Below are 13,605 nucleotides of genomic sequence, written 5' to 3' on the forward strand. Positions count from 1 at the left end.
ATCACTGTCCATGGTTAAATACATTCAAAAATAATATAAGATGTATTTCCTTTACATGAATTCAAGTTCTCATTACAAAAGCTCTTTGTCAGAAGTGGGATTTGAACCCACGCCTCCATTTGGAGACCAGAATTCTCAACAACTGAGAAGGTTGATATTCCTTGAGTCTGGCGCCTTAGACCACTCGGCCATCCTGACACAAACATCTTTTTTTGTTAAGGTCTGTCATATCACTTCAATGGTTAAATACATACAAAAATAATATAAGATGTATTTCCTTTACATTAATTCAAGTTCTCACTACAAAAGCTCTTTGTCAGAAGTGGGATTTGAACCCACGCCTCCATTCGGAGACCAGAATTCTCAACAACTGAGAAGGTTGATATTCCTTGAGTCTGGCGCCTTAGACCACTCGGCCATCCTGACACATACATCTAACTTTGTAAAGGTCAGTCATATCACTGTCCATGGTTAAATACATACAAGAATAATATAAGATGTATTTCCTTTACATTAATTCAAGTTCTCACTACAAAAGCTCTTTGTCAGAAGTGGGATTTGAACCAATGCTTCCATTTGGAGACCAGAATTCCCACGCCTCCATTTGGAGACCAGAATTCTCAACAACTGAGAAGGTTGATATTCCTTGAGTCTGGCGCCTTAGACCACTCGGCCATCCTGACACAAACATCTTATTTTGTTAAGGTCAGTCATATCACTGCAATGGTTAAATACATACAAAAATAATATACGATGTATTTCGTTTACATTAATTCAAGTTCTCACTACAAAAGCTCTTTGTCAGAAGTGGGATTTGAACCCACGCCTCCATTCGGAGACCAGAATTCTCAACAACTGAGAAGGTTGATATTCCTTGAGTCTGGCGCCTTAGACCACTCGGCCATCCTGACACATACATCTAACTTTGTAAAGGTCAGTCATATCACTGTCCATGGTTAAATACATACAAGAATAATATAAGATGTATTTCCTTTACATTAATTCAAGTTCTCACTACAAAAGCTCTTTGTCAGAAGTGGGATTTGAACCAATGCTTCCATTTGGAGACCAGAATTCCCACGCCTCCATTTGGAGACCAGAATTCTCAACAACTGAGAAGGTTGATATTCCTTGAGTCTGGCACCTTAGACCACTCAGCCATCCTGACACATACATATAACTTTGTTAAGGTCAGTCATATCACTGTCCATGGTTAAATACATACAAAAAAATATAAGATGTATTTCCTTTACATTAATTCAAGTTCTCATTACAAAAGCTCTTTGTCAGAAGTGGGATTTGAACCCACGCCTCCATTCAGAGACCAGAATTCTCAACAACTGAGAAGGTTGATATTCCTTGAGTCTGGCGCCTTAGACCACTCGGCCATCCTGACACAAACATCTTATTTTGTTAAGGTCAGTCATATCACTGCAATGGTTAAATACATACAAAAATAATATACGATGTATTTCGTTTACATTAATTCAAGTTCTCACTACAAAAGCTCTTTGTCAGAAGTGGGATTTGAACCCACGCCTCCATTCGGAGACCAGAATTCTCAACAACTGAGAAGGTTGATATTCCTTGAGTCTGGCGCCTTAGACCACTCGGCCATCCTGACACAAACATCTTTTTTTGTTAAGGTCAGTCATATCACTGTGCATGGTTAAATACATTCAAAAATGATATGAGATGTATTTCCTTTACATGAATTCAAGTTCTCTTTACAAAAGCTCTTTGTCAGAAGTGGGATTTGAACCCACGCCTCCATTTGGAGACCAGAATTCTCAACAACTGAGAAGGTTGATATTCCTTGAGTCTGGCGCCTTAGACCACTCGGCCATCCTGACACAAACATCTTATTTTGTTAAGGTCAGTCATATCACTGTCCATGGTTAAATACATACAAGAATAATATAAGATGTATTTCCTTTACATTAATTCAAGTTCTCACTACAAAAGCTCTTTGTCAGAAGTGGGATTTGAACCAATGCTTCCATTTGGAGACCAGAATTCCCACGCCTCCATTTGGAGACCAGAATTCTCAACAACTGAGAAGGTTGATATTCCTTGAGTCTGGCACCTTAGACCACTCAGCCATCCTGACACATACATATAACTTTGTTAAGGTCAGTCATATCACTGTCCATGGTTAAATACATACAAAAAAATATAAGATGTATTTCCTTTACATTAATTCAAGTTCTCATTACAAAAGCTCTTTGTCAGAAGTGGGATTTGAACCCACGCCTCCGTTCAGAGACCAGAATTCTCAACAACTGAGAAGGTTGATATTCCTTGAGTCTGGCGCCTTAGACCACTCGGCCATCCTGACACAAACATCTTATTTTGTTAAGGTCAGTCATATCACTGTCCATGGTTAAATACATTCAAAAATGATATGAGATGTAATTCCTTTACATGAATTCAAGTTCTCATTACAAAAGCTCTTTGTCAGAAGTGGGATTTATCCAACGCCTCCATTTGGAGACCAGAATTCTCAACAACTGAGAAGGTTGATATTCCTTGAGTCTGGCGCCTTAGACCACTCGGCCATCCTGACACAAACATCTTTTTTTGTTAAGGTCAGTCATATCACTGTCCATGGTTAAATACATTCAAAAATAATATAAGATGTATTTCCTTTACATGAATTCAAGTTCTCATTACAAAAGCTCTTTGTCAGAAGTGGGATTTGAACCCACGCCTCCATTTGGAGACCAGAATTCTCAACAACTGAGAAGGTTGATATTCCTTGAGTCTGGCGCCTTAGACCACTCGGCCATCCTAACACAAACATCTTTTTTTGTTAAGGTCTGTCATATCACTTCAATGGTTAAATACATACAAAAATAATATAAGATGTATTTCCTTTACATTAATTCAAGTTCTCACTACAAAAGCTCTTTGTCAGAAGTGGGATTTGAACCCACGCCTCCATTCGGAGACCAGAATTCTCAACAACTGAGAAGGTTGATATTCCTTGAGTCTGGCGCCTTAGACCACTCGGCCATCCTGACACATACATCTAACTTTGTAAAGGTCAGTCATATCACTGTCCATGGTTAAATACATACAAGAATAATATAAGATGTATTTCCTTTACATTAATTCAAGTTCTCACTACAAAAGCTCTTTGTCAGAAGTGGGATTTGAACCAATGCTTCCATTTGGAGACCAGAATTCCCACGCCTCCATTTGGAGACCAGAATTCTCAACAACTGAGAAGGTTGATATTCCTTGAGTCTGGCACCTTAGACCACTCAGCCATCCTGACACATACATATAACTTTGTTAAGGTCAGTCATATCACTGTCCATGGTTAAATACATACAAAAAAATATAAGATGTATTTCCTTTACATTAATTCAAGTTCTCATTACAAAAGCTCTTTGTCAGAAGTGGGATTTGAACCCACGCCTCCATTCAGAGACCAGAATTCTCAACAACTGAGAAGGTTGATATTCCTTGAGTCTGGCGCCTTAGACCACTCGGCCATCCTGACACAAACATCTTATTTTGTTAAGGTCAGTCATATCACTGCAATGGTTAAATACATACAAAAATAATATACGATGTATTTCGTTTACATTAATTCAAGTTCTCACTACAAAAGCTCTTTGTCAGAAGTGGGATTTGAACCCACGCCTCCATTCGGAGACCAGAATTCTCAACAACTGAGAAGGTTGATATTCCTTGAGTCTGGCGCCTTAGACCACTCGGCCATCCTGACACATACATCTAACTTTGTAAAGGTCAGTCATATCACTGTCCATGGTTAAATACATACAAGAATAATATAAGATGTATTTCCTTTACATTAATTCAAGTTCTCACTACAAAAGCTCTTTGTCAGAAGTGGGATTTGAACCAATGCTTCCATTTGGAGACCAGAATTCCCACGCCTCCATTTGGAGACCAGAATTCTCAACAACTGAGAAGGTTGATATTCCTTGAGTCTGGCACCTTAGACCACTCAGCCATCCTGACACATACATATAACTTTGTTAAGGTCAGTCATATCACTGTCCATGGTTAAATACATACAAAAAAATATAAGATGTATTTCCTTTACATTAATTCAAGTTCTCATTACAAAAGCTCTTTGTCAGAAGTGGGATTTGAACCCACGCCTCCATTCAGAGACCAGAATTCTCAACAACTGAGAAGGTTGATATTCCTTGAGTCTGGCGCCTTAGACCACTCGGCCATCCTGACACAAACATCTTATTTTGTTAAGGTCAGTCATATCACTGCAATGGTTAAATACATACAAAAATAATATACGATGTATTTCGTTTACATTAATTCAAGTTCTCACTACAAAAGCTCTTTGTCAGAAGTGGGATTTGAACCCACGCCTCCATTCGGAGACCAGAATTCTCAACAACTGAGAAGGTTGATATTCCTTGAGTCTGGCGCCTTAGACCACTCGGCCATCCTGACACATACATCTAACTTTGTAAAGGTCAGTCATATCACTGTCCATGGTTAAATACATACAAGAATAATATAAGATGTATTTCCTTTACATTAATTCAAGTTCTCACTACAAAAGCTCTTTGTCAGAAGTGGGATTTGAACCAATGCTTCCATTTGGAGACCAGAATTCCCACGCCTCCATTTGGAGACCAGAATTCTCAACAACTGAGAAGGTTGATATTCCTTGAGTCTGGCACCTTAGACCACTCAGCCATCCTGACACATACATATAACTTTGTTAAGGTCAGTCATATCACTGTCCATGGTTAAATACATACAAAAAAATATAAGATGTATTTCCTTTACATTAATTCAAGTTCTCATTACAAAAGCTCTTTGTCAGAAGTGGGATTTGAACCCACGCCTCCATTCAGAGACCAGAATCCTCAACAACTGAGAAGGTTGATATTCCTTGAGTCTGGCGCCTTAGACCACTCGGCCATCCTGACACAAACATCTTATTTTGTTAAGGTCAGTCATATCACTGCAATGGTTAAATACATACAAAAATAATATACGATGTATTTCGTTTACATTAATTCAAGTTCTCACTACAAAAGCTCTTTGTCAGAAGTGGGATTTGAACCCACGCCTCCATTCGGAGACCAGAATTCTCAACAACTGAGAAGGTTGATATTCCTTGAGTCTGGCGCCTTAGACCACTCGGCCATCCTGACACATGCATCTAACTTTGTAAAGGTCAGTCATATCACTGTCCATGGTTAAATACATACAAGAATAATATAAGATGTATTTCCTTTACATTAATTCAAGTTCTCACTACAAAAGCTCTTTGTCAGAAGTGGGATTTGAACCAATGCTTCCATTTGGAGACCAGAATTCCCACGCCTCCATTTGGAGACCAGAATTCTCAACAACTGAGAAGGTTGATATTCCTTGAGTCTGGCACCTTAGACCACTCAGCCATCCTGACACATACATATAACTTTGTTAAGGTCAGTCATATCACTGTCCATGGTTAAATACATACAAAAAAATATAAGATGTATTTCCTTTACATTAATTCAAGTTCTCATTACAAAAGCTCTTTGTCAGAAGTGGGATTTGAACCCACGCCTCCATTCAGAGACCAGAATTCTCAACAACTGAGAAGGTTGATATTCCTTGAGTCTGGCGCCTTAGACCACTCGGCCATCCTGACACAAACATCTTATTTTGTTAAGGTCAGTCATATCACTGCAATGGTTAAATACATACAAAAATAATATACGATGTATTTCGTTTACATTAATTCAAGTTCTCACTACAAAAGCTCTTTGTCAGAAGTGGGATTTGAACCCACGCCTCCATTCGGAGACCAGAATTCTCAACAACTGAGAAGGTTGATATTCCTTGAGTCTGGCGCCTTAGACCACTCGGCCATCCTGACACAAACATCTTTTTTTGTTAAGGTCAGTCATATCACTGTGCATGGTTAAATACATTCAAAAATGATATGAGATGTATTTCCTTTACATGAATTCAAGTTCTCTTTACAAAAGCTCTTTGTCAGAAGTGGGATTTATCCCACGCCTCCATTTGGAGACCAGAATTCTCAACAACTGAGAAGGTTGATATTCCTTGAGTCTGGCGCCTTAGACCATTCGGCCATCCTGACACAAACATCTTTTTTTGTTAAGGTCAGTCATATCACTGCAATGGTTAAATACATACAAAAATAATATAAGATGTATTTCCTTTACATGACTTTAAGTTCTCATTACAAAAGCTCTTTGTCAGAAGTGGGATTTGAACCCACGCCTCCATTCGGAGACCAGAATTCTCAACAACTGAGAAGGTTGATATTCCTTGAGTCTGGCGCCTTAGACCACTCGGCCATCCTGACACACACATCTTATTTTGTTAAGGTCAGTCATATCACTGCAATGGTTAAATACATACAAAAATAAAATAAGATGTATTTCCTTTACATTAATTCAAGTTCTCACTACAAAAGATCTTTGTCAGAAGTGGGATTTGAACCCACGCCTCCATTCGGAGACCAGAATTCTTAACAACTGAGAAGGTTGATTTTCCTTGAGTCTGGCGCCTTAGACCACTCGGCCATCCTGACAGAAACATCTTATTTTGTTAAGGTCAGTCATATCACTGTCCATGGTTAAATACACACAAAAATAATATAAGATGTATTTCCTTTACATTAATTCAAGTTCTCACTACAAAAGCTCTTTGTCAGAAGTGGGATTTGAACCCACGCCTCCATTCGGAGACCAGAATTCTCAACAACTGAGAAGGTTGATATTCCTTGAGTCTGGCGCCTTAGACCACTCGGCCATCCTGACATATACATCTAATTTTGTAAAGGTCAGTCATATCACTGTCCATGGTTAAATACATACAAGAATAATATAAGATGTATTTCCTTTACATTAATTCAAGTTCTCACTACAAAAGCTCTTTGTCAGAAGTGGGATTTGAACCAATGCTTCCATTTGGAGACCAGAATTCCCACGCCTCCATTTGGAGACCAGAATTCTCAACAACTGAGAAGGTTGATATTCCTTGAGTCTGGCACCTTAGACCACTCAGCCATCCTGACACATACATATAACTTTGTTAAGGTCAGTCATATCACTGTCCATGGTTAAATACATACAAAAAAATATAAGATGTATTTCCTTTACATTAATTCAAGTTCTCATTACAAAAGCTCTTTGTCAGAAGTGGGATTTGAACCCACGCCTCCATTCAGAGACCAGAATTCTCAACAACTGAGAAGGTTGATATTCCTTGAGTCTGGCGCCTTAGACCACTCGGCCATCCTGACACAAACATCTTATTTTGTTAAGGTCAGTCATATCACTGTCCATGGTTAAATACATTCAAAAATGATATGAGATGTATTTCCTTTACATGAATTCAAGTTCTCATTACAAAAGCTCTTTGTCAGAAGTGGGATTTATCCAACGCCTCCATTTGGAGACCAGAATTCTCAACAACTGAGAAGGTTGATATTCCTTGAGTCTGGCGCCTTAGACCACTCGGCCATCCTGACACAAACATCTTTTTTTGTTAAGGTCAGTCATATCACTGTCCATGGTTAAATACATTCAAAAATAATATAAGATGTATTTCCTTTACATGAATTCAAGTTCTCATTACAAAAGCTCTTTGTCAGAAGTGGGATTTGAACCCACGCCTCCATTTGGAGACCAGAATTCTCAACAACTGAGAAGGTTGATATTCCTTGAGTCTGGCGCCTTAGACCACTCGGCCATCCTGACACAAACATCTTTTTTTGTTAAGGTCTGTCATATCACTTCAATGGTTAAATACATACAAAAATAATATAAGATGTATTTCCTTTACATTAATTCAAGTTCTCACTACAAAAGCTCTTTGTCAGAAGTGGGATTTGAACCCACGCCTCCATTCGGAGACCAGAATTCTCAACAACTGAGAAGGTTGATATTCCTTGAGTCTGGCACCTTAGACCACTCGGCCATCCTGACACATACATCTAACTTTGTAAAGGTCAGTCATATCACTGTCCATGGTTAAATACATACAAGAATAATATAAGATGTATTTCCTTTACATTAATTCAAGTTCTCACTACAAAAGCTCTTTGTCAGAAGTGGGATTTGAACCAATGCTTCCATTTGGAGACCAGAATTCCCACGCCTCCATTTGGAGACCAGAATTCTCAACAACTGAGAAGGTTGATATTCCTTGAGTCTGGCACCTTAGACCACTCAGCCATCCTGACACATACATATAACTTTGTTAAGGTCAGTCATATCACTGTCCATGGTTAAATACATACAAAAAAATATAAGATGTATTTCCTTTACATTAATTCAAGTTCTCATTACAAAAGCTCTTTGTCAGAAGTGGGATTTGAACCCACGCCTCCATTCAGAGACCAGAATTCTCAACAACTGAGAAGGTTGATATTCCTTGAGTCTGGCGCCTTAGACCACTCGGCCATCCTGACACAAACATCTTATTTTGTTAAGGTCAGTCATATCACTGCAATGGTTAAATACATACAAAAATAATATACGATGTATTTCGTTTACATTAATTCAAGTTCTCACTACAAAAGCTCTTTGTCAGAAGTGGGATTTGAACCCACGCCTCCATTCGGAGACCAGAATTCTCAACAACTGAGAAGGTTGATATTCCTTGAGTCTGGCGCCTTAGACCACTCGGCCATCCTGACACAAACATCTTTTTTTGTTAAGGTCAGTCATATCACTGTGCATGGTTAAATACATTCAAAAATGATATGAGATGTATTTCCTTTACATGAATTCAAGTTCTCTTTACAAAAGCTCTTTGTCAGAAGTGGGATTTATCCCACGCCTCCATTTGGAGACCAGAATTCTCAACAACTGAGAAGGTTGATATTCCTTGAGTCTGGCGCCTTAGACCACTCGGCCATCCTGACACAAACATCTTTTTTTGTTAAGGTCAGTCATATCACTGCAATGGTTAAATACATACAAAAATAATATAAGATGTATTTCCTTTACATGACTTTAAGTTCTCATTACAAAAGCTCTTTGTCAGAAGTGGGATTTGAACCCACGCCTCCATTCGGAGACCAGAATTCTCAACAACTGAGAAGGTTGATATTCCTTGAGTCTGGCGCCTTAGACCACTCGGCCATCCTGACACACACATCTTATTTTGTTAAGGTCAGTCATATCACTGCAATGGTTAAATACATACAAAAATAAAATAAGATGTATTTCCTTTACATTAATTCAAGTTCTCACTACAAAAGATCTTTGTCAGAAGTGGGATTTGAACCCACGCCTCCATTCGGAGACCAGAATTCTTAACAACTGAGAAGGTTGATTTTCCTTGAGTCTGGCGCCTTAGACCACTCGGCCATCCTGACAGAAACATCTTATTTTGTTAAGGTCAGTCATATCACTGTCCATGGTTAAATACCAACAAAAATAATATAAGATGTATTTCCTTTACATTAATTCAAGTTCTCACTACAAAAGCTCTTTGTCAGAAGTGGGATTTGAACCCACGCCTCCATTCGGAGACCAGAATTCTCAACAACTGAGAAGGTTGATATTCCTTGAGTCTGGCGCCTTAGACCACTCGGCCATCCTGACATATACATCTAATTTTGTAAAGGTCAGTCATATCACTGTCCATGGTTAAATACATAAAAGAATAATATAAGATGTATTTCCTTTACATTAATTCAAGTTCTCACTACAAAAGCTCTTTGTCAGAAGTGGGATTTGAACCAATGCTTCCATTTGGAGACCAGAATTCCCACGCCTCCATTTGGAGACCAGAATTCTCAACAACTGAGAAGGTTGATATTCCTTGAGTCTGGCACCTTAGACCACTCAGCCATCCTGACACATACATATAACTTTGTTAAGGTCAGTCATATCACTGTCCATGGTTAAATACATACAAAAAAATATAAGATGTATTTCCTTTACATTAATTCAAGTTCTCATTACAAAAGCTCTTTGTCAGAAGTGGGATTTGAACCCACGCCTCCATTCAGAGACCAGAATTCTCAACAACTGAGAAGGTTGATATTCCTTGAGTCTGGCGCCTTAGACCACTCGGCCATCCTGACACAAACATCTTATTTTGTTAAGGTCAGTCATATCACTGTCCATGGTTAAATACATTCAAAAATGATATGAGATGTATTTCCTTTACATGAATTCAAGTTCTCATTACAAAAGCTCTTTGTCAGAAGTGGGATTTATCCAACGCCTCCATTTGGAGACCAGAATTCTCAACAACTGAGAAGGTTGATATTCCTTGAGTCTGGCGCCTTAGACCACTCGGCCATCCTGACACAAACATCTTTTTTTGTTAAGGTCAGTCATATCACTGTCCATGGTTAAATACATTCAAAAATAATATAAGATGTATTTCCTTTACATGAATTCAAGTTCTCATTACAAAAGCTCTTTGTCAGAAGTGGGATTTGAACCCCCGCCTCCATTTGGAGACCAGAATTCTCAACAACTGAGAAGGTTGATATTCCTTGAGTCTGGCGCCTTAGACCACTCGGCCATCCTGACACAAACATCTTTTTTTGTTAAGGTCTGTCATATCACTTCAATGGTTAAATACATACAAAAATAATATAAGATGTATTTCCTTTACATTAATTCAAGTTCTCACTACAAAAGCTCTTTGTCAGAAGTGGGATTTGAACCCACGCCTCCATTCGGAGACCAGAATTCTCAACAACTGAGAAGGTTGATATTCCTTGAGTCTGGCGCCTTAGACCACTCGGCCATCCTGACACATACATCTAACTTTGTAAAGGTCAGTCATATCACTGTCCATGGTTAAATACATACAAGAATAATATAAGATGTATTTCCTTTACATTAATTCAAGTTCTCACTACAAAAGCTCTTTGTCAGAAGTGGGATTTGAACCAATGCTTCCATTTGGAGACCAGAATTCCCACGCCTCCATTTGGAGACCAGAATTCTCAACAACTGAGAAGGTTGATATTCCTTGAGTCTGGCACCTTAGACCACTCAGCCATCCTGACACATACATATAACTTTGTTAAGGTCAGTCATATCACTGTCCATGGTTAAATACATACAAAAAAATATAAGATGTATTTCCTTTACATTAATTCAAGTTCTCATTACAAAAGCTCTTTGTCAGAAGTGGGATTTGAACCCACGCCTCCATTCAGAGACCAGAATTCTCAACAACTGAGAAGGTTGATATTCCTTGAGTCTGGCGCCTTAGACCACTCGGCCATCCTGACACAAACATCTTATTTTGTTAAGGTCAGTCATATCACTGCAATGGTTAAATACATACAAAAATAATATACGATGTATTTCGTTTACATTAATTCAAGTTCTCACTACAAAAGCTCTTTGTCAGAAGTGGGATTTGAACCCACGCCTCCATTCGGAGACCAGAATTCTCAACAACTGAGAAGGTTGATATTCCTTGAGTCTGGCGCCTTAGACCACTCGGCCATCCTGACACAAACATCTTTTTTTGTTAAGGTCAGTCATATCACTGTGCATGGTTAAATACATTCAAAAATGATATGAGATGTATTTCCTTTACATGAATTCAAGTTCTCTTTACAAAAGCTCTTTGTCAGAAGTGGGATTTATCCCACGCCTCCATTTGGAGACCAGAATTCTCAACAACTGAGAAGGTTGATATTCCTTGAGTCTGGCGCCTTAGACCACTCGGCCATCCTGACACAAACATCTTTTTTTGTTAAGGTCAGTCATATCACTGCAATGGTTAAATACATACAAAAATAATATAAGATGTATTTCCTTTACATGACTTTATGTTCTCATTACAAAAGCTCTTTGTCAGAAGTGGGATTTGAACCCACGCCTCCATTCGGAGACCAGAATTCTCAACAACTGAGAAGGTTGATATTCCTTGAGTCTGGCGCCTTAGACCACTCGGCCATCCTGACACACACATCTTATTTTGTTAAGGTCAGTCATATCACTGCAATGGTTAAATACATACAAAAATAAAATAAGATGTATTTCCTTTACATTAATTCAAGTTCTCACTACAAAAGATCTTTGTCAGAAGTGGGATTTGAACCCACGCCTCCATTCGGAGACCAGAATTCTTAACAACTGAGAAGGTTGATTTTCCTTGAGTCTGGCGCCTTAGACCACTCGGCCATCCTGACAGAAACATCTTATTTTGTTAAGGTCAGTCATATCACTGTCCATGGTTAAATACATACAAAAAAATATAAGATGTATTTCCTTTACATTAATTCAAGTTCTCATTACAAAAGCTCTTTGTCAGAAGTGGGATTTGAACCCACGCCTCCATTCAGAGACCAGAATTCTCAACAACTGAGAAGGTTGATATTCCTTGAGTCTGGCGCCTTAGACCACTCGGCCATCCTGACACAAACATCTTATTTTGTTAAGGTCAGTCATATCACTGTCCATGGTTAAATACATTCAAAAATGATATGAGATGTATTTCCTTTACATGAATTCAAGTTCTCATTACAAAAGCTCTTTGTCAGAAGTGGGATTTATCCAACGCCTCCATTTGGAGACCAGAATTCTCAACAACTGAGAAGGTTGATATTCCTTGAGTCTGGCGCCTTAGACCACTCGGCCATCCTGACACAAACATCTTTTTTTGTTAAGGTCAGTCATATCACTGTCCATGGTTAAATACATTCAAAAATAATATAAGATGTATTTCCTTTACATGAATTCAAGTTCTCATTACAAAAGCTCTTTGTCAGAAGTGGGATTTGAACCCACGCCTCCATTTGGAGACCAGAATTCTCAACAACTGAGAAGGTTGATATTCCTTGAGTCTGGCGCCTTAGACCACTCGGCCATCCTGACACAAACATCTTTTTTTGTTAAGGTCTGTCATATCACTTCAATGGTTAAATACATACAAAAATAATATAAGATGTATTTCCTTTACATTAATTCAAGTTCTCACTACAAAAGCTCTTTGTCAGAAGTGGGATTTGAACCCACGCCTCCATTCGGAGACCAGAATTCTCAACAACTGAGAAGGTTGATATTCCTTGAGTCTGGCGCCTTAGACCACTCGGCCATCCTGACACATACATCTAACTTTGTAAAGGTCAGTCATATCACTGTCCATGGTTAAATACATACAAGAATAATATAAGATGTATTTCCTTTACATTAATTCAAGTTCTCACTACAAAAGCTCTTTGTCAGAAGTGGGATTTGAACCAATGCTTCCATTTGGAGACCAGAATTCCCACGCCTCCATTTGGAGACCAGAATTCTCAACAACTGAGAAGGTTGATATTCCTTGAGTCTGGCACCTTAGACCACTCAGCCATCCTGACACATACATATAACTTTGTTAAGGTCAGTCATATCACTGTCCATGGTTAAATACATACAAAAAAATATAAGATGTATTTCCTTTACATTAATTCAAGTTCTCATTACAAAAGCTCTTTGTCAGAAGTGGGATTTGAACCCACGCCTCCATTCAGAGACCAGAATTCTCAACAACTGAGAAGGTTGATATTCCTTGAGTCTGGCGCCTTAGACCACTCGGCCATCCTGACACAAACATCTTATTTTGTTAAGGTCAGTCATATCACTGCAATGGTTAAATACATAC

General features: G+C 38.6%; 1 protein-coding gene and 39 non-coding genes across 40 annotated transcripts in view; all 40 read right to left on the reverse strand.

The window, feature by feature from the left end:
- The window catches only part of opn8c (opsin 8, group member c), a 123,379-nt gene that overhangs the window by 48,509 nt on the left and 61,265 nt on the right, over window positions 1-13,605 (reverse strand). The window lies entirely within an intron of this gene.
- On the reverse strand, window positions 87-198 carry trnal-caa (transfer RNA leucine (anticodon CAA)). Its single transcript has 2 exons — window positions 161-198; window positions 87-132 (listed from the first exon to the last, which is right to left on the reverse strand). It is a non-coding gene; the product is annotated as a tRNA-Leu (tRNA).
- Window positions 315-426, reverse strand: trnal-caa (transfer RNA leucine (anticodon CAA)). The gene is made up of 2 exons: window positions 389-426; window positions 315-360 (listed from the first exon to the last, which is right to left on the reverse strand). It is a non-coding gene; the product is annotated as a tRNA-Leu (tRNA).
- trnal-caa (transfer RNA leucine (anticodon CAA)) lies at window positions 800-911 on the reverse strand. The gene is made up of 2 exons: window positions 874-911; window positions 800-845 (listed from the first exon to the last, which is right to left on the reverse strand). It is a non-coding gene; the product is annotated as a tRNA-Leu (tRNA).
- Window positions 1,285-1,396, reverse strand: trnal-caa (transfer RNA leucine (anticodon CAA)). The gene is made up of 2 exons: window positions 1,359-1,396; window positions 1,285-1,330 (listed from the first exon to the last, which is right to left on the reverse strand). It is a non-coding gene; the product is annotated as a tRNA-Leu (tRNA).
- trnal-caa (transfer RNA leucine (anticodon CAA)) lies at window positions 1,513-1,624 on the reverse strand. Its single transcript has 2 exons — window positions 1,587-1,624; window positions 1,513-1,558 (listed from the first exon to the last, which is right to left on the reverse strand). It is a non-coding gene; the product is annotated as a tRNA-Leu (tRNA).
- On the reverse strand, window positions 1,742-1,853 carry trnal-caa (transfer RNA leucine (anticodon CAA)). The gene is made up of 2 exons: window positions 1,816-1,853; window positions 1,742-1,787 (listed from the first exon to the last, which is right to left on the reverse strand). It is a non-coding gene; the product is annotated as a tRNA-Leu (tRNA).
- Window positions 2,227-2,338, reverse strand: trnal-caa (transfer RNA leucine (anticodon CAA)). The gene is made up of 2 exons: window positions 2,301-2,338; window positions 2,227-2,272 (listed from the first exon to the last, which is right to left on the reverse strand). It is a non-coding gene; the product is annotated as a tRNA-Leu (tRNA).
- On the reverse strand, window positions 2,684-2,795 carry trnal-caa (transfer RNA leucine (anticodon CAA)). Its single transcript has 2 exons — window positions 2,758-2,795; window positions 2,684-2,729 (listed from the first exon to the last, which is right to left on the reverse strand). It is a non-coding gene; the product is annotated as a tRNA-Leu (tRNA).
- On the reverse strand, window positions 2,912-3,023 carry trnal-caa (transfer RNA leucine (anticodon CAA)). The gene is made up of 2 exons: window positions 2,986-3,023; window positions 2,912-2,957 (listed from the first exon to the last, which is right to left on the reverse strand). It is a non-coding gene; the product is annotated as a tRNA-Leu (tRNA).
- On the reverse strand, window positions 3,397-3,508 carry trnal-caa (transfer RNA leucine (anticodon CAA)). The gene is made up of 2 exons: window positions 3,471-3,508; window positions 3,397-3,442 (listed from the first exon to the last, which is right to left on the reverse strand). It is a non-coding gene; the product is annotated as a tRNA-Leu (tRNA).
- Window positions 3,625-3,736, reverse strand: trnal-caa (transfer RNA leucine (anticodon CAA)). Its single transcript has 2 exons — window positions 3,699-3,736; window positions 3,625-3,670 (listed from the first exon to the last, which is right to left on the reverse strand). It is a non-coding gene; the product is annotated as a tRNA-Leu (tRNA).
- Window positions 4,110-4,221, reverse strand: trnal-caa (transfer RNA leucine (anticodon CAA)). The gene is made up of 2 exons: window positions 4,184-4,221; window positions 4,110-4,155 (listed from the first exon to the last, which is right to left on the reverse strand). It is a non-coding gene; the product is annotated as a tRNA-Leu (tRNA).
- Window positions 4,338-4,449, reverse strand: trnal-caa (transfer RNA leucine (anticodon CAA)). Its single transcript has 2 exons — window positions 4,412-4,449; window positions 4,338-4,383 (listed from the first exon to the last, which is right to left on the reverse strand). It is a non-coding gene; the product is annotated as a tRNA-Leu (tRNA).
- trnal-caa (transfer RNA leucine (anticodon CAA)) lies at window positions 4,823-4,934 on the reverse strand. Its single transcript has 2 exons — window positions 4,897-4,934; window positions 4,823-4,868 (listed from the first exon to the last, which is right to left on the reverse strand). It is a non-coding gene; the product is annotated as a tRNA-Leu (tRNA).
- On the reverse strand, window positions 5,051-5,162 carry trnal-caa (transfer RNA leucine (anticodon CAA)). The gene is made up of 2 exons: window positions 5,125-5,162; window positions 5,051-5,096 (listed from the first exon to the last, which is right to left on the reverse strand). It is a non-coding gene; the product is annotated as a tRNA-Leu (tRNA).
- On the reverse strand, window positions 5,536-5,647 carry trnal-caa (transfer RNA leucine (anticodon CAA)). The gene is made up of 2 exons: window positions 5,610-5,647; window positions 5,536-5,581 (listed from the first exon to the last, which is right to left on the reverse strand). It is a non-coding gene; the product is annotated as a tRNA-Leu (tRNA).
- Window positions 5,764-5,875, reverse strand: trnal-caa (transfer RNA leucine (anticodon CAA)). Its single transcript has 2 exons — window positions 5,838-5,875; window positions 5,764-5,809 (listed from the first exon to the last, which is right to left on the reverse strand). It is a non-coding gene; the product is annotated as a tRNA-Leu (tRNA).
- trnal-caa (transfer RNA leucine (anticodon CAA)) lies at window positions 6,220-6,331 on the reverse strand. The gene is made up of 2 exons: window positions 6,294-6,331; window positions 6,220-6,265 (listed from the first exon to the last, which is right to left on the reverse strand). It is a non-coding gene; the product is annotated as a tRNA-Leu (tRNA).
- Window positions 6,448-6,559, reverse strand: trnal-caa (transfer RNA leucine (anticodon CAA)). The gene is made up of 2 exons: window positions 6,522-6,559; window positions 6,448-6,493 (listed from the first exon to the last, which is right to left on the reverse strand). It is a non-coding gene; the product is annotated as a tRNA-Leu (tRNA).
- On the reverse strand, window positions 6,677-6,788 carry trnal-caa (transfer RNA leucine (anticodon CAA)). Its single transcript has 2 exons — window positions 6,751-6,788; window positions 6,677-6,722 (listed from the first exon to the last, which is right to left on the reverse strand). It is a non-coding gene; the product is annotated as a tRNA-Leu (tRNA).
- Window positions 7,162-7,273, reverse strand: trnal-caa (transfer RNA leucine (anticodon CAA)). The gene is made up of 2 exons: window positions 7,236-7,273; window positions 7,162-7,207 (listed from the first exon to the last, which is right to left on the reverse strand). It is a non-coding gene; the product is annotated as a tRNA-Leu (tRNA).
- trnal-caa (transfer RNA leucine (anticodon CAA)) lies at window positions 7,619-7,730 on the reverse strand. Its single transcript has 2 exons — window positions 7,693-7,730; window positions 7,619-7,664 (listed from the first exon to the last, which is right to left on the reverse strand). It is a non-coding gene; the product is annotated as a tRNA-Leu (tRNA).
- On the reverse strand, window positions 7,847-7,958 carry trnal-caa (transfer RNA leucine (anticodon CAA)). Its single transcript has 2 exons — window positions 7,921-7,958; window positions 7,847-7,892 (listed from the first exon to the last, which is right to left on the reverse strand). It is a non-coding gene; the product is annotated as a tRNA-Leu (tRNA).
- trnal-caa (transfer RNA leucine (anticodon CAA)) lies at window positions 8,332-8,443 on the reverse strand. The gene is made up of 2 exons: window positions 8,406-8,443; window positions 8,332-8,377 (listed from the first exon to the last, which is right to left on the reverse strand). It is a non-coding gene; the product is annotated as a tRNA-Leu (tRNA).
- Window positions 8,560-8,671, reverse strand: trnal-caa (transfer RNA leucine (anticodon CAA)). The gene is made up of 2 exons: window positions 8,634-8,671; window positions 8,560-8,605 (listed from the first exon to the last, which is right to left on the reverse strand). It is a non-coding gene; the product is annotated as a tRNA-Leu (tRNA).
- On the reverse strand, window positions 9,016-9,127 carry trnal-caa (transfer RNA leucine (anticodon CAA)). The gene is made up of 2 exons: window positions 9,090-9,127; window positions 9,016-9,061 (listed from the first exon to the last, which is right to left on the reverse strand). It is a non-coding gene; the product is annotated as a tRNA-Leu (tRNA).
- Window positions 9,244-9,355, reverse strand: trnal-caa (transfer RNA leucine (anticodon CAA)). Its single transcript has 2 exons — window positions 9,318-9,355; window positions 9,244-9,289 (listed from the first exon to the last, which is right to left on the reverse strand). It is a non-coding gene; the product is annotated as a tRNA-Leu (tRNA).
- On the reverse strand, window positions 9,473-9,584 carry trnal-caa (transfer RNA leucine (anticodon CAA)). The gene is made up of 2 exons: window positions 9,547-9,584; window positions 9,473-9,518 (listed from the first exon to the last, which is right to left on the reverse strand). It is a non-coding gene; the product is annotated as a tRNA-Leu (tRNA).
- On the reverse strand, window positions 9,958-10,069 carry trnal-caa (transfer RNA leucine (anticodon CAA)). Its single transcript has 2 exons — window positions 10,032-10,069; window positions 9,958-10,003 (listed from the first exon to the last, which is right to left on the reverse strand). It is a non-coding gene; the product is annotated as a tRNA-Leu (tRNA).
- trnal-caa (transfer RNA leucine (anticodon CAA)) lies at window positions 10,415-10,526 on the reverse strand. The gene is made up of 2 exons: window positions 10,489-10,526; window positions 10,415-10,460 (listed from the first exon to the last, which is right to left on the reverse strand). It is a non-coding gene; the product is annotated as a tRNA-Leu (tRNA).
- On the reverse strand, window positions 10,643-10,754 carry trnal-caa (transfer RNA leucine (anticodon CAA)). Its single transcript has 2 exons — window positions 10,717-10,754; window positions 10,643-10,688 (listed from the first exon to the last, which is right to left on the reverse strand). It is a non-coding gene; the product is annotated as a tRNA-Leu (tRNA).
- On the reverse strand, window positions 11,128-11,239 carry trnal-caa (transfer RNA leucine (anticodon CAA)). The gene is made up of 2 exons: window positions 11,202-11,239; window positions 11,128-11,173 (listed from the first exon to the last, which is right to left on the reverse strand). It is a non-coding gene; the product is annotated as a tRNA-Leu (tRNA).
- On the reverse strand, window positions 11,356-11,467 carry trnal-caa (transfer RNA leucine (anticodon CAA)). The gene is made up of 2 exons: window positions 11,430-11,467; window positions 11,356-11,401 (listed from the first exon to the last, which is right to left on the reverse strand). It is a non-coding gene; the product is annotated as a tRNA-Leu (tRNA).
- trnal-caa (transfer RNA leucine (anticodon CAA)) lies at window positions 11,812-11,923 on the reverse strand. The gene is made up of 2 exons: window positions 11,886-11,923; window positions 11,812-11,857 (listed from the first exon to the last, which is right to left on the reverse strand). It is a non-coding gene; the product is annotated as a tRNA-Leu (tRNA).
- Window positions 12,040-12,151, reverse strand: trnal-caa (transfer RNA leucine (anticodon CAA)). The gene is made up of 2 exons: window positions 12,114-12,151; window positions 12,040-12,085 (listed from the first exon to the last, which is right to left on the reverse strand). It is a non-coding gene; the product is annotated as a tRNA-Leu (tRNA).
- trnal-caa (transfer RNA leucine (anticodon CAA)) lies at window positions 12,268-12,379 on the reverse strand. Its single transcript has 2 exons — window positions 12,342-12,379; window positions 12,268-12,313 (listed from the first exon to the last, which is right to left on the reverse strand). It is a non-coding gene; the product is annotated as a tRNA-Leu (tRNA).
- Window positions 12,725-12,836, reverse strand: trnal-caa (transfer RNA leucine (anticodon CAA)). Its single transcript has 2 exons — window positions 12,799-12,836; window positions 12,725-12,770 (listed from the first exon to the last, which is right to left on the reverse strand). It is a non-coding gene; the product is annotated as a tRNA-Leu (tRNA).
- Window positions 12,953-13,064, reverse strand: trnal-caa (transfer RNA leucine (anticodon CAA)). The gene is made up of 2 exons: window positions 13,027-13,064; window positions 12,953-12,998 (listed from the first exon to the last, which is right to left on the reverse strand). It is a non-coding gene; the product is annotated as a tRNA-Leu (tRNA).
- On the reverse strand, window positions 13,438-13,549 carry trnal-caa (transfer RNA leucine (anticodon CAA)). The gene is made up of 2 exons: window positions 13,512-13,549; window positions 13,438-13,483 (listed from the first exon to the last, which is right to left on the reverse strand). It is a non-coding gene; the product is annotated as a tRNA-Leu (tRNA).

Source organism: Rhinichthys klamathensis, unplaced genomic scaffold (genome assembly GCF_029890125.1).
Source record: "Rhinichthys klamathensis goyatoka isolate OS25496 unplaced genomic scaffold, OSU_Roscu_1.1 h1tg000196l_1, whole genome shotgun sequence".
NCBI classification, from domain to species: Eukaryota; Metazoa; Chordata; class Actinopteri; order Cypriniformes; family Leuciscidae; genus Rhinichthys; species Rhinichthys klamathensis.